At 42.6% G+C, this 13,085-nt stretch overlaps 1 protein-coding gene across 1 annotated transcript in view; it reads left to right on the forward strand.

Moving 5' to 3' along the window:
- LOC115359824 (uncharacterized) overlaps positions 1-13,085 on the forward strand; it is a 97,970-nt gene that overhangs the window by 15,436 nt on the left and 69,449 nt on the right. The window lies entirely within an intron of this gene.

Genomic DNA, 13,085 nt, shown 5'->3' on the forward strand with positions numbered 1-13,085 from the left:
AGGCAGCCTGCAGATTTTAAACACTCTTCACAAGCCCAAGGACTCTCTTATTGATTGAAGATCCCTGAATTGTCTTTTTTCTCTCTCAAGACTGTCCAAGTTGTCTCTTAAAAGGAGCCTTGCCTAAGAATGATCTGAAAGAGATAAGACGGTATATATATATTTTTAACAAAGACGGGCCATGTGGGGAGGCATTTATAGAGAGTTTCCAAAAATTCTTCAGTCAAATGCTAAATAGGAAGTGTCGGTAGAGCACTTGTTTTCATCTTCTAAGATGAGTTATAATCGACATCTTCCAAAGCAGCCGGTGACTAAGACTTTATTATGGCAAACATCTGCAGCTTAAACTATACCTATTTACTCTTTGCCTGGGTCACGACTGATGCCAGCTGCATCCTTGCCCGCCTGAGTATCATGGCCCCAGATTTTTAGTTGAAGATCTTTTCAGATGAAGGGGGCTTGAATGTGTTCTCGAGATAATGAATGTCATGTATTTGGCGAGAAGCTCCTCAAGGTTTTCTTTGAGTGACGAACCCCATTGGTTCATTCACCGGGTGCCAGATCAGTGTGACTCATCTCATCTCCTCGACGCCATTTGCCCGCCTCGCTCCCAATTAGATCTGTCAGTGATGAAAAGCTGCCTTTAATACCTGTATCTGTAATAGGTGCACTTTACTTTCTAATGCTGCACACTAACATGGAAGTGGCGCATAGCCGCTGTGGAGTTTTACCTCCTTTCAGCATGGGTCTCACTAGTTTTACTGTTTATGGGCGTGGATGTGAAAGTGAGAAGCTGAGCGGCTGATTCATTTTAATCCATTGTTCCTGAAGTGATGATGAATCTTGTAGCAACGATGCAACTCTAACTTTGAGTGCCTTGAGTGTTTTTTTTTTTTGTTTTTTTTTTTTTTTTTATACAGGAGGCAACATGTGTATTGATATTGTTAATATACTTTTTCATCTTGTAAAACCACTCCATCCATGAAGGTCATTTTTTTAAGGTGGCAGACAGGCACACCCAACATGTTTGGAGTGGTTTGCTGGCACTGTAGTGTTTTTCTTCATTTAGTCGTTTGTTTGGTGAGGTGAGAACATTACCGTTTGAACTCTGGCGTCACCAAATAACTGCATCAGGATGCCTAAAAATATGGATCAGTCTTTTTCCACAAAAACTGTGGTGCAGTTTTTTTTTTTTTTTTTAGGAGTGATAATGCAATCTGAACCAGCTACAGAAAGTGACTCCAGAATGCAAGGGTTCATGCAGGGTTGTTTTTTTTTTTTTTTTTTTTTAAGGCAAATATGGATATCCAACAACTTCTCATACATAACCAATATGTAGTTTATAAGAATCATAATACTGTGCAAAAGCAGAGCAAGACTGTTAGTTTTCCTTCGCTGCTAATTTTACAGTTGTATTAAGTGACACGTTCTTAAAAAATAAGGTCAAAGCAGTGTTCATTTCACTGTTTCACAGCCAAATATTAGTAAAAGTAATTTCAGACTGATATATGATATTACTTTTTAAATCTGATGTTGACTGATACTGATAGTTTGCTGATATTTTGGTCCATCTCTAGTTTTTTGGGAGACAGGTGTTGAAATGTGGACTGATGCTCATATGCGGTGATTTGTAACAACTAGAAATTATGACAAAAAAGCAGAGACAAATCCGTCATGCATACTTGATGATGCCACAAGGACTGCAATCAGATTTAACTCGCGCTGCCCAAATCTCTAAGCTGGCAGGACGACAGAGGAGCAAAACCCTGTCAAATAAACAAGCAACTCGCGAGTCCATCATGTGACTTCTGTTTACAAGCTATGGTTTGCTTGTAATGAGGCAGATTGAATCTAAACGAACCTGGGGCTGTACCTGACTCGCAATTTCCAGAGTTGAATCAGCGTATGAATTTCAATTCGGTGAATCGACCCCCCTCTGTTTCCCAGTCTGCCCAAATCCAACAAAGTAAACTTTCCCACTTGGCTCAGGCCAAAGTGACTGAACTGTACATGCGACTGCACTCTTGCTTTGCCTTTTGTCCTTATTGTGTCATTAGGCCTGCAGGAAGGCCCTTCTTCTCAAATTCCCATCTTGGCTGGCTAATTTCCAAGCTGCAGCGGTAGCAGCCTCTGTAAGCCGAAGGTAAAGGAACCACGAGGTCAAAGCTTGTCCCCGGAGACCGCCCAAACATGCGCCGGAGCCCAGCACCAGTGGAAATCTGTTAAAAGCTGGCCCCGCAACATCCTCACTGTTTACCAGCACCGCTGTTTACACGCTTGTGTAATTAGCCCTCGATTAATGAGGATAATTTAGATTTATGTAACGGGTCAGAATGATGTAGCGCTCCACGGATAGTTTGGACTGCTCACTTGGTCTTTAGAGGGAGATCTGCTGATCTGGGATAGCGGTATCACCAGGGGCATACTCAAAACTATTTGTTTCAAAGGCAAGTAGGCTACAGATGCTGCCCAGTTCAGTGGTGCATTTGTGGTGATGATATTATATAGGCCTAATTAATTAGCATTTTTCAAAATGTATAAAATTATTTTCACCACAATTAAATGTTCAGTCTTTCACTGATAAATTGAAAGAGTATTATGACAGGAGACCAGGAGCTTACGATAATGCTGAAGACACTTATTATTGGTTATTGTTCAGGAAATTATATCATTGTTGTTGGGAAAATAGCAGAGATGTTGGGTTTTTCAACCATTGCTTTGATTTCTTCTCCGCCTTCATCTAACTGGCGCAGGCTGGCATTGCAAGTCAAATGAAATTAACTATTAAATAAGCCACAATGTGACAAAACACCGGTATTTTCTTTTTAAGCCCACCAAATCATTGCTTGAGTCGCCGCTCAGAGGCCCACATATCTCTGTATCATTGCCACAGCCGGACTGAGGAAGGATATCTGTGTGCTTGATTCTACAAAGGAAATGAAAGAACACAAAGGCATTTCCTATGATCCCGCGTCATATCTGAACATCAGGACGGTGAAGCGTATTTAGTGTGTTCAATCCCCAGGCTTGCTGCTGAGGTTCAGTCACAGATGTGCAGCCCAGCCATTGTAGCCGGTGTGAGCTCTGTGGCTTTAATCCCGCAGGTTCCCACAGAGCACAACAGGCAGGCCGCTTTGGCCTCTCTGAACTGCGATGAACTTGTAAATCCCGTCCAATGCTCTAGATTTAGGGACTTGTTCTCCGAGGGAGGGGATTATTATGGCAGCACCTATTGCCACATTTATGTAATACTGTATTGACGGACAGTCCCAGACGGAGGCGGTGTTACGGTGATGTAAAATGCAAATGTAAAGAATCAAGCAGCTTTTACACTTATGCTTTTACTCCTTTTATAGAGTGGGATTCTTGAGTAGTTATGTAACACCTACACTTGGGCAACTTTCAACCCCAGATAAGCATCAGATAACCTCAATTTACCAGTCAAGCCCCAAAGTCAAGCCTTAAAAAAAATATTCATGGCCTCAGTATTGACTCAGTGGATTTCACTTCCTTTGCTTGATATGATACAAATCTAACAGTTAGTCCAATGTAACACAGTGGATTTGATGTTGTCGCTCTGCAAACAATAACTAATAATAATAATAATCAGGATCAGAATCACTTTATTGTCATTTTCCCCATGTACCTGCATACATCAGGAGCATGAAATGTCGTTTCTCTTCTGTCACTTGCAGTGCAACACAACACACAAAGCCCATTCAATAAACATAAAAGCTAAAACTGAGGACATAACATAGCCCCACTGTGACATGCAGTTCATATCTGTATTAAAAAAGTTAAAAAAAAAAAAAAAAACATTTCTGGACTTCTGCATCTGATAGCTTTGTTTATATCTCACAATGTAGCAAACCTATGGTAGGCACTACACACCCACTCTGGCAGAGAAAAGGCTTCATGGTTAACCTCCAAAATCTGCAAAATGTCAGCTGTTTAGGAACTAATAAAGTGGCACTATTTTTAGCATGGCCTTGTGTTTCGGAGTTCTAGTCAGGCTTAAAAAGGTTTTGCAAACCTAGGGGTCATAGGATGTTTTTTTTTTTTTTTTCATCCCATAGTGGAGCATGAAATCCTGTAACTAAAGTTCATCAAATGTGAAAATCCGCTCAACTGGAGTTACTACATCTCATGTCTCATCTGACAGTGGTGAAACATAACCGTTTTTTTTTTTGTTTTGTTTTTTATTTCCATTCATGCAACTTCTTTATCGCATTGCAAGTTGATCCTGCTTTGTTTCATAGCTCCGGTGGTAGATACACCTGTATTTATTCCTGTGAGATTGACTCTCCCGGCCTATTCTCCCAGCCGCTATCTAGTCCTGGGTGACCAGTGTGTGGCTGCAGTATTTCAATCTGTTAGGGTGGCCATGGGCTGAATAAAACTGCTGTTCGGGTAATGATCTTTGGGTCCTCTCTGAGGGTAGTGTGCCTTTCCTCTCCTCCACTCTCCTCGCCGCAGGCTCTCTCTCTCTGCGTGTGTGTGTGTGTGTGTGTGTACGTGTCAGAGACAGAGGGGAGAGAATGCGTGTGGCACATACACTGAGCCAGCTGCCCCCTGCCTGTGATTGATAATGTGCCTCATTATTTGTGCCATTTCATCTGAGGCTTCCAGAGAAAGCTTCAAGCTGGGACTGTCTGTCCGCTTGGAATACCTGCTAATGACTGTGCATACTCCCCTTCCCCCCAACGCCGGGCAGCCATACAGTACAGTCAGAGTGCCAGCGAGCACAACCTTGGCTTGGAGAGGCAGCATAAAAACACACACAGACACACACAATCACTTGGACACACTCGCATCACCCCTCATACAAAAACAGGACATATCCGCGAAGGTCCATCCAGCACTGGGTGTCACGCTCAATCCAGGGCTCCTTGAGTCGGCTCCAACGCGCCCCCTCAACATCCAAAAAATGAGGGCTAGATCAGCAATTACTAATAATTTGTTTCGCTCTCAGCGCTGCAGTGCTACCCTGTGTTTGATAGACAGCGACATGAAGTTCAGTGTCAACACAAACCGGCAGAAAATAGTCACAAAGTGATATTATGGCACAAAAAAGCTCATGAAACAGTTTCACAAAACATCTTGGATTCTGGTTCTATGCATGCTTTTTTTTTTTTTTTTTTAAAGGAACACTGCCGTTGTATGCCTTTTCGCCACCTATTTGTCATTTGGAAGGTAATGGTCAATAAGTAGCACTGTGTTTGATTGCTTGCTTTTACCATTTCCAAGTCTGGGCATCCTCAGATTGTCTGGACAGTGATGCGGTGCGATGGAAAACAGAAAAACAGAACCTGACGCCATTTCTTTCTGAGACGAATCCGGGGTGTTGCTGTACGCATACCCGGGGTGTGTCTTTAAAATATTCTCATGCATTTCTTCTCCAAGAGTTAATGTTGTCAGCTACGAGGCAAACTACAGCAGACATGGCTTCCCGAGCTATCAATCGTGGATTATGGCCAAGATTTATAACATTTTGGCAGAATCGATGCAGGCGGCGCAGATCGTCTCTTCAGTGTCAGAAATGTTTGTCGGGCGACTCCCGCTCACTGTGTAGACAGTGCCTGCTCAATATTTGTACGTCAAACGCACAGGTGGGGTGTGGGGCATAGCAATCGTGTGCTGCTTAGACACTTGGAAAGCGGCGAGATTAGGAGAAAGTATTACCTAAAATGCAATGTGCCTTACCAATGTTGAAGAAGGTTTTATGGAGAAAAATGCTTATTTATTTAGAGTATGGTGGGTTCAGTACTGTTCATGTGATTGTGCCATTATGGCTTTTACATGGAACCCAATAGCATGATTTATAAAGTGACAGTTTATACTTATTTCAGTGGTTTACGGCTCCAGCGTCAATCTGCATGAATAAAACAGGCCAACCAGGCACCAAATTTAGCACAAACATGTATTCCATTCATTTTTACATCAACAACAAAATAATCTGGGGACCCCTGGAGTAAAATGTTATCGAATCGGTGTCTGTGGCTCTTATTTGTCTCTATTTGGGAGTCTGTGACATGAAAACATTTGATAACCTCTACCACACACAATCAAGCGTTAAGCCTGTTGTTTCAGTGATGGACAAAGCCACTGAAAATATTTGCCAGTGGTTAAAAGAAAACACTAGTCATCTTTATTGTCCCAATTGCAGTCACATGCAAACTTGACCTCACAATGAGGGAAAAAAAAAAAAAAAAAAAAAAAAAAAATCTGCTGAGCCGTGCCGGTTCTTCTGCAGTGATTTAGTAAAAGCACATCACCTGGGCCGGCTGACAGTCGGCGGAGGGCAGGAAGTGGCTGAGGAAGTGAGGTCAGAGCCACGGCGCAGCTCTGGAAGGGGTCTGAATGACAGGAACAGAGAGGAGATGGAGATAAGGCAACAGGAAGAGCCTGCTTTGAAAATCCTGCCTCAGCTCTCTTGGCTTCTGTCGCTCGGACAGAGAGGGAGCGCGGGCGGGGGGGGGGAGAGGGAGACAGGCGAGGGTCTTGGAATGACATTCGGACCCTTCATAAATTATTAAACAGTCTTCTGGTTTCTAATAACACGGCTGTATTTACTGGAGGTCTCTCACAGCGGCAGGCTGCACGACAGATAACAGAGAAATTCACAACAGAGAAAACAATTAGTCCGGTCGAACATAAATGTTTGCGGACTGTTCGAAATACAGTTTTTCCACCATTCAAAATGTTCTCATGATTGATTCTTGTGCTTTGATTATTATGGGCATTTCTGTTTTTATTAGATAGGGTAGTAGAGGGTGACAGGAGAGTTATAATAGAAAATCCCCTCTGGCTGACAGGCAGCACTCGGTCATGGGCTTGACTAGAAACCATAACATCCTAGGTACATGGTAAAAACACTGAAGTGCTGAAACACACAGCTTCCCCATTCGCTTGTTATTACATTTCTGACGTCATATTCAGTGCGGCAGTCCTCTGACTTTATGACTTTTGCTAAATATTTTTATTTGTACAAGGAAGGCAGGGGGAACTACAGAGATGGATCTCAATAGAGATAAAGCCAGAGGTGGGAAGTGAACTCGGTGCTGCATTTGAGTGTGTGTGTGTGTGTGTGCGTGTATGTGTGTGCATGATGGGGGATATATCTAGAGAACTGTTCACGTATCACAGCTCTGAACCATATATTGGTGTCCTGAGGTACATATCCCGTTTTTATGATGTCCCTGATGTCCTATAATTACATTCTTATGAAGATGAGTGCACAGGATGCTGCTGAAAATAAGTCGGTTTCATCAAGTGCTGTCACATATCAAAGTTTCTCTGTTGTCACATTAGCTGCCAAATGCCAAGAAATGAACTCTGGATCAGTTGAGCGTTTCTCTTGATGCGTTGCGACTGTGGAGATCTCATGACCCATCGGCTCTATTCTGATGATGATCAAGCCTTGGGGGGCAAACGGTGAGTAGGCCCGTTTCCACCAAAATGTTCCTGGTAGTATTTGGGGGGCAGAAGCTACAACAGGAACGTCCTCTCGCTCGGCCCTCTCACCTGCTGTGTCTCCACTGAGAGGGCCGAGTAGGAGGAAGGTTCCTGTAAAGTTACCGGGCGGTTGTGCGACCATGGCCGGGGCATCAAAATGCGTGTTGTTAAAAAAGCCTGTTGTTAACGTTAGCTAACGTCCCCTACTTAAGCTAACATTTTTTTTTCCCCCCGCTAAAACTAACGTTAGCGCTCCTAAAAATGCCGGCTAAAAAGTGTGTTTTTAACGTTAGCTAGCACGTTAGCATTAGCTTGGTAGTGTTGGCCGTGTTGCTAGGGACGCCTGCTTTCTGTTGACACCACATCGCGCCGTGAGTAAACCCAGGAGTTTTTTCGGGGCCGCTCAGAGTCCCTACCCCGAGGCAGGGCCGTTTTTTAGCCCCTGTAAAGGTTCCTGAACTCTCTCCATCGGGGTGGTTCTGGTGTTCTGTCGATTTTTGCTGCTTTGTCGAAATTTGCTACCACCGCATAAACCGACAGGTTAATCTATTGATATTGGCATTAAGTGGGCAAAGTTATAGGGAAGAGGAAGGGTGTGACGAACACTAGGGTTCTCACATATTGTTTATTTACTTGTTATTTATTTTATTTATTTTTTTGTTGGCACCGGTAAATATGTTGAGTTATTTATGATTGTGAGTATGTGATCAGAAAAAAAAAAAAAAAAAACAGGATACACAGGAGGTAAACTGATTAATTACTAAGTGGAGAGGGGGTAGGATTCAATAAGCATTGTGCTTCTTCCTACTCCTTTTCGAACATGTTAAGTTAATATTGTTTTCAGTTGTTCTTTTGTTGTTTTGCTGTTTTCTTTTCTTTTTGGACAACTTGCACATGTTCGAAATAAAGCCTTCATTCATTCAAAGTTATTTTCTCTCGTGTGTCTAGGTACAAACACACACACACACACACACACACACACACACACACACTGGCTCCCTTTCTGAAACGTTAACGTTAGCTCCAGCTGTAGTGTCCCCCGAAATATGGTCAAAAAGAGCCCGCTTCGTAACACAGAGAAGGCGACTTTATGAACGGGAAAGGGAGCGTTATGTCAAAAAAACATACTGATATGTATCTTTGCGCATTTTTAAGTGGTTATACGGAAATGCGGGACCTTTTCTAGTGGGTATATACAGCATACCTGCGTATCACATAGACTACACCACTGGCTACCGCTACTCTATGCATTCATAGAAGACTACTGATCACCTCACTAGCACTGTAGGATGAATGGCAGCATATTTAGACATACTATTTTAGTATTTCTAATCAATATTTCAGGGGTAGCATATTTCGATAGTACAGTAACAGCCTTTCAAATAATGCTACCGCTACTCTATGCATCGGCTTTGCGCATGCGTAGAAACGCAAGGCAGCATTTCTCGACAAGCAGCAGAAATCGACAGAACACCGGCGGGGCCTCTGGTTTAGCTGCTGCCTGCTCCCTTCCATTTTCGGTTTAGTTTCTTTTAAGACATGAGTTGAACGTTTCTCCACATAGAGCACAGACATCGATCCTGTCCTACTTGTTTTAGGTCCAGACAGCATTTCAGTCGATGATTTCCGCCTCTTTCGCTCCGCTCACAGTTTGTTTACTTGCATAAAACTACTCGGACTACAAACGGACACCAGAATGCTTCCAACACTCCTAAAATCTTGTCCCCTTGCCTTCAGATTATGTATATTTAGAATCTGTTTATAGAGATTATGACTGTGGAAATGGGAAGTGACGGTGAATGACACCTCGGTGCCAAAATACACTCTCACTGGGGTTTTCGCCACTCTGCTAATGCCAAGTAGTGTTTTCATAGGCCGATGATCAACACTTGGCTTAATTCAGAAAATTTGCCTGTATACATCTCGCATGTTGACACAGGAGTGCATCTGTGTGAGTGTGAGCACACGTAGCCAAACATTTGTGTGTTTGCCTGCATTTGAATGCGCTTGCAATATTCTTTCAAGGTGCTGCATGTGGCATTTTTTAACCATAAATGTTGTTTTTTTCTTTTATTAAAGTAAACAAGATGGTTGACATGTCAGCCCCTATCTCACCCCGGTGGAATTGCTAATGCTGGTGTTTTGCAAAATTAAAACCACATTTCCTATAAACCCCATTGCTTGCTGTCACAGAGGATGTCTCTACTTGTTTGCTCCAGGTGTGTTTGTTTTCTCGTTGGCTTTACTGAAGAGGATAAACATGTTGGCAGTTGATTTTTTTTTTTTTTTTTTTTTTTTTTTTTGCATCAGCCTTTCAATCTTTCTTCCATCTGCCATTGCCAGATGGAAAGATTTAGCTCTGTTTGTGCTGGAAGAACAGTGCCCTCTTCTTCTTCTTCTTCTTCTTTTTTTTTTTTTGTGCCATAAAGCAATCCAGCAGACGTCCCAGCTAAGCCGATCCAGTGGCACGCAACGTAGAGGCCAGCCGAGGTTGCCAATGTGTATGACAAGTACACTAATGTGCATATGATTTATTGATGGTCAAATCTTACCTATGGCACCTTTTTTTTATAAAACGTTTCGGATGCTTTTAAGAACATTGATTAGAAAAATGATGCAAATGTACTATCCTGCCATTAGTTGATGGGATCTTCCTGGAAGCTAGAAATTGTTTATCGACTTTCATCTCGGTGTGTCTGCTCGGATGAGTCCTCATTGCCTATACATAATTAGAGGAGACGCTCATCTCATTTGAAGCACTATCTATGTGAGGCCCATCCTAACGGTCAGTAAAAAGATCCCAGGAATCCATGATGGCATGTGTATAATGGCCACTATCCATTCCCATGGATCATTCTCCAGTGAGGCATGTGGGTATAATAGTGTCTCTTCTGTGCTGTAATAACAGAGGAGACACTGTAGAAAAAGCTCACAGATGAACATTTCTGTAGTGAATTTCCACTGGCAAATGCAGCAGGAGAGAGAGAGCTGAGACTCACACACACATGACGCACGGCGAAATGTCAACAATAGCAATATTCAATGACTGCAAACTCTTGGCTCTTCTCTTTTTTTTTTTTTTTTTACATCATCACTCTCTGGCGACGTCATTGGCCTCTTTTACAAAGCACCTCAAAATAGACCCACAAGACAATTGATGTCTCGTGCTCATTCCTCTCTGTGAAGCTGATGCCATTACCCCGACAGACTGCTGTTGATGTGTTTGATGCTGTCATCTCTCGGCTACGGCGCTGATAGATTTAGATCGGCTGTCCTTTTTTTTTTTTTTTTTTTTTTTTTTTTAATCCATGTTCTTTAATGCAGCAGCCGTTAGCGGTGCACATCTTCTTTCATGTGGTTCTGACTTCCCCGTGGTCACAAATGTAATGAGGAATAATATCTGTGCAGTATGCTGGCATATATTAAACACTCTCCTCAGGGCACGAAGGCATTAGTGTTCACACCTCAAATCACGGTCACAATATGCTGTAGAAATTATACCAGGGGCGCTTATTATATCATAGAAAATGAAAATGCTGCCTTCATTAATATCGCAGCAGTATGTTCAAAATGGATCTGTTGAATTTCTGAGGAATCAGTGTGACAAATTACAAGAAAAAAAAATGACAGTTTTTTTTTTTTTTTTTTTTTTTTTTTTTTTTTTTAAACTAACAAAATATCCTCTGCTGGCTCATTTGATGTGACGGGGAAAAAGCCAATCAAATGTTTGCACGGCCACATCTTCATCGTACCACTCAAAAGACGCCAGCAGGGGTCCATTTGATCCCACAGTGTGTAGCTTGCATTGGAGGGACATCAAAAATGCCTCACGCTGACACTTTTAAGTGAAATTTCTGACACACTCAGACCCATTGCTGCTTAAATACATGGGCGCACATTTTGTTTTAGATGAAAGCGCCACCCCCTCCCTTTATTCCCTTCCTTTCTCTCACACACACTTTGCAGTTTATATCACATGTGAGAGTCTGTGAGACAGACACTCTCTCTCAACCGCATACCACCTCATCTATACTTCTGCAACCACAAATAACTACTGTTTTACTCCACTGCTCCAGCACTTCTCCATGGGGCTCAGGGAACACTTGAAGCACCAGGGATAGCAGTCACACTGTCAGTGCTAAGCCGCAAGGGAGGATATGTAACTGATGGCAGCTACTGTATTACCCCAATGAACTGCTCTGCAACTGTGACTTGAGCTGCTGCATGAGAAAACGGCAGCCACGATGCATGGCGGTAATGCAGAAATAGCCAAAATATTAATTTGACGGTGGTTACAGCGATATTTGCCACTGGACAGCAGCACTCTGGATTTTTTTCTGCTGTCACTCTGCGCAGCTTTTCTCCAAAACTAAATGCAACATCGCTGCGCCACGGTAGCAAATAATCAAGAACATAATGAAGGTTTCGACATTTTCCGTGTTTACTGTTCTGCTGCTCTCGGGGTGCAGTGGTAATGCAAACAAACATCAGCTTACAGTGCTCACTTTGCTCCCGGAAACCCCCCCCCCCCTCCAAGAGCAAGAGCGACTTTGGCCGTGGAAGTTTGTGGTGGAAAAGGGGCAAAGGACAATCCTGTCATATTCCTTCATTATATAATACAAGAGCTGCAGGTTTAAAATAATTTTCGGCCGCAGGGTGTGCCTTCCTGGGCGCAGAACTTTTCCACAGGACTGGTATCTTTTTGTTGGAACGAGGACAAGTTGAAAAGGCTCAGGCCATGCCAAAGCAGACTGGCGCAGGCCTTAAGTACCTCAGGGTGGATTCTGCCTGGACCTGCAGCTTTACCTGTTCTGAGCTCATTCCAGATTTTGGATCCACATGTTGACCTTACTCTATATAAAACAATATTCCAATTAAGCTTTTGACAGGGGTTGCCTGGAGAAGTATTCTATCTATATTCATTTTTTCATGCTGCAGAGCAGAGTGGATTCAGCCTCACTGTACCAGGCACTATGTAAGACTCCTCTCATGATGTCCTATGGTGCATCACGCGTTACAGTTTCCCTCCAGTGTTCAACCTGCTTTCTGTTAGGTTGCTACTGTGGAATACCCTGCTAGCTGTTGCAAAGGATCCGGCAAATCATTGGGCTTCAAGGTGTTATTTTGATGGCAATACACGGAAGTAGATTCACCAAGAGCATGGATCATAAGGCAGCTGGATAAACTGTATGTGTCCCTTCAATGACCTGACTAAAATCAAAATACTCCACATGTCATAAGCCAAGTATTGCTTACCTCTGACACTGGCCTTATTCAGGTTAAGGTAATTAGAAAATGCTGTTTATGTGGACTTATTTTTTTAAATTCAGAGTATTGTCTTAAAGACCCCCAAGTAGGTCCCTCCCTCCATCTGCTTGCTCACTGGCTTGTAACTTGTATCATATTTGATAATCTAAAAAAAAAAAAAAAAAAGAAAAAGAAAAAAAAAAGAAATATTGTTCATGTGTAACAGCCATTTCGAGTTGGTCCTGTTGATTTTTTTTTGAAAATGAAACATTCAAGTGACTGACAGGACTCACTACACTGCAGTTTCAAAGTGGAAAAAATATTATTATTATTTCGCTCCTGATACGTCTTGTAGCATATGAACAACACCACACTGACATGCT

Source organism: Myripristis murdjan, chromosome 5 (genome assembly GCF_902150065.1).
Source record: "Myripristis murdjan chromosome 5, fMyrMur1.1, whole genome shotgun sequence".
Lineage (NCBI taxonomy): Eukaryota > Metazoa > Chordata > Actinopteri > Holocentriformes > Holocentridae > Myripristis > Myripristis murdjan.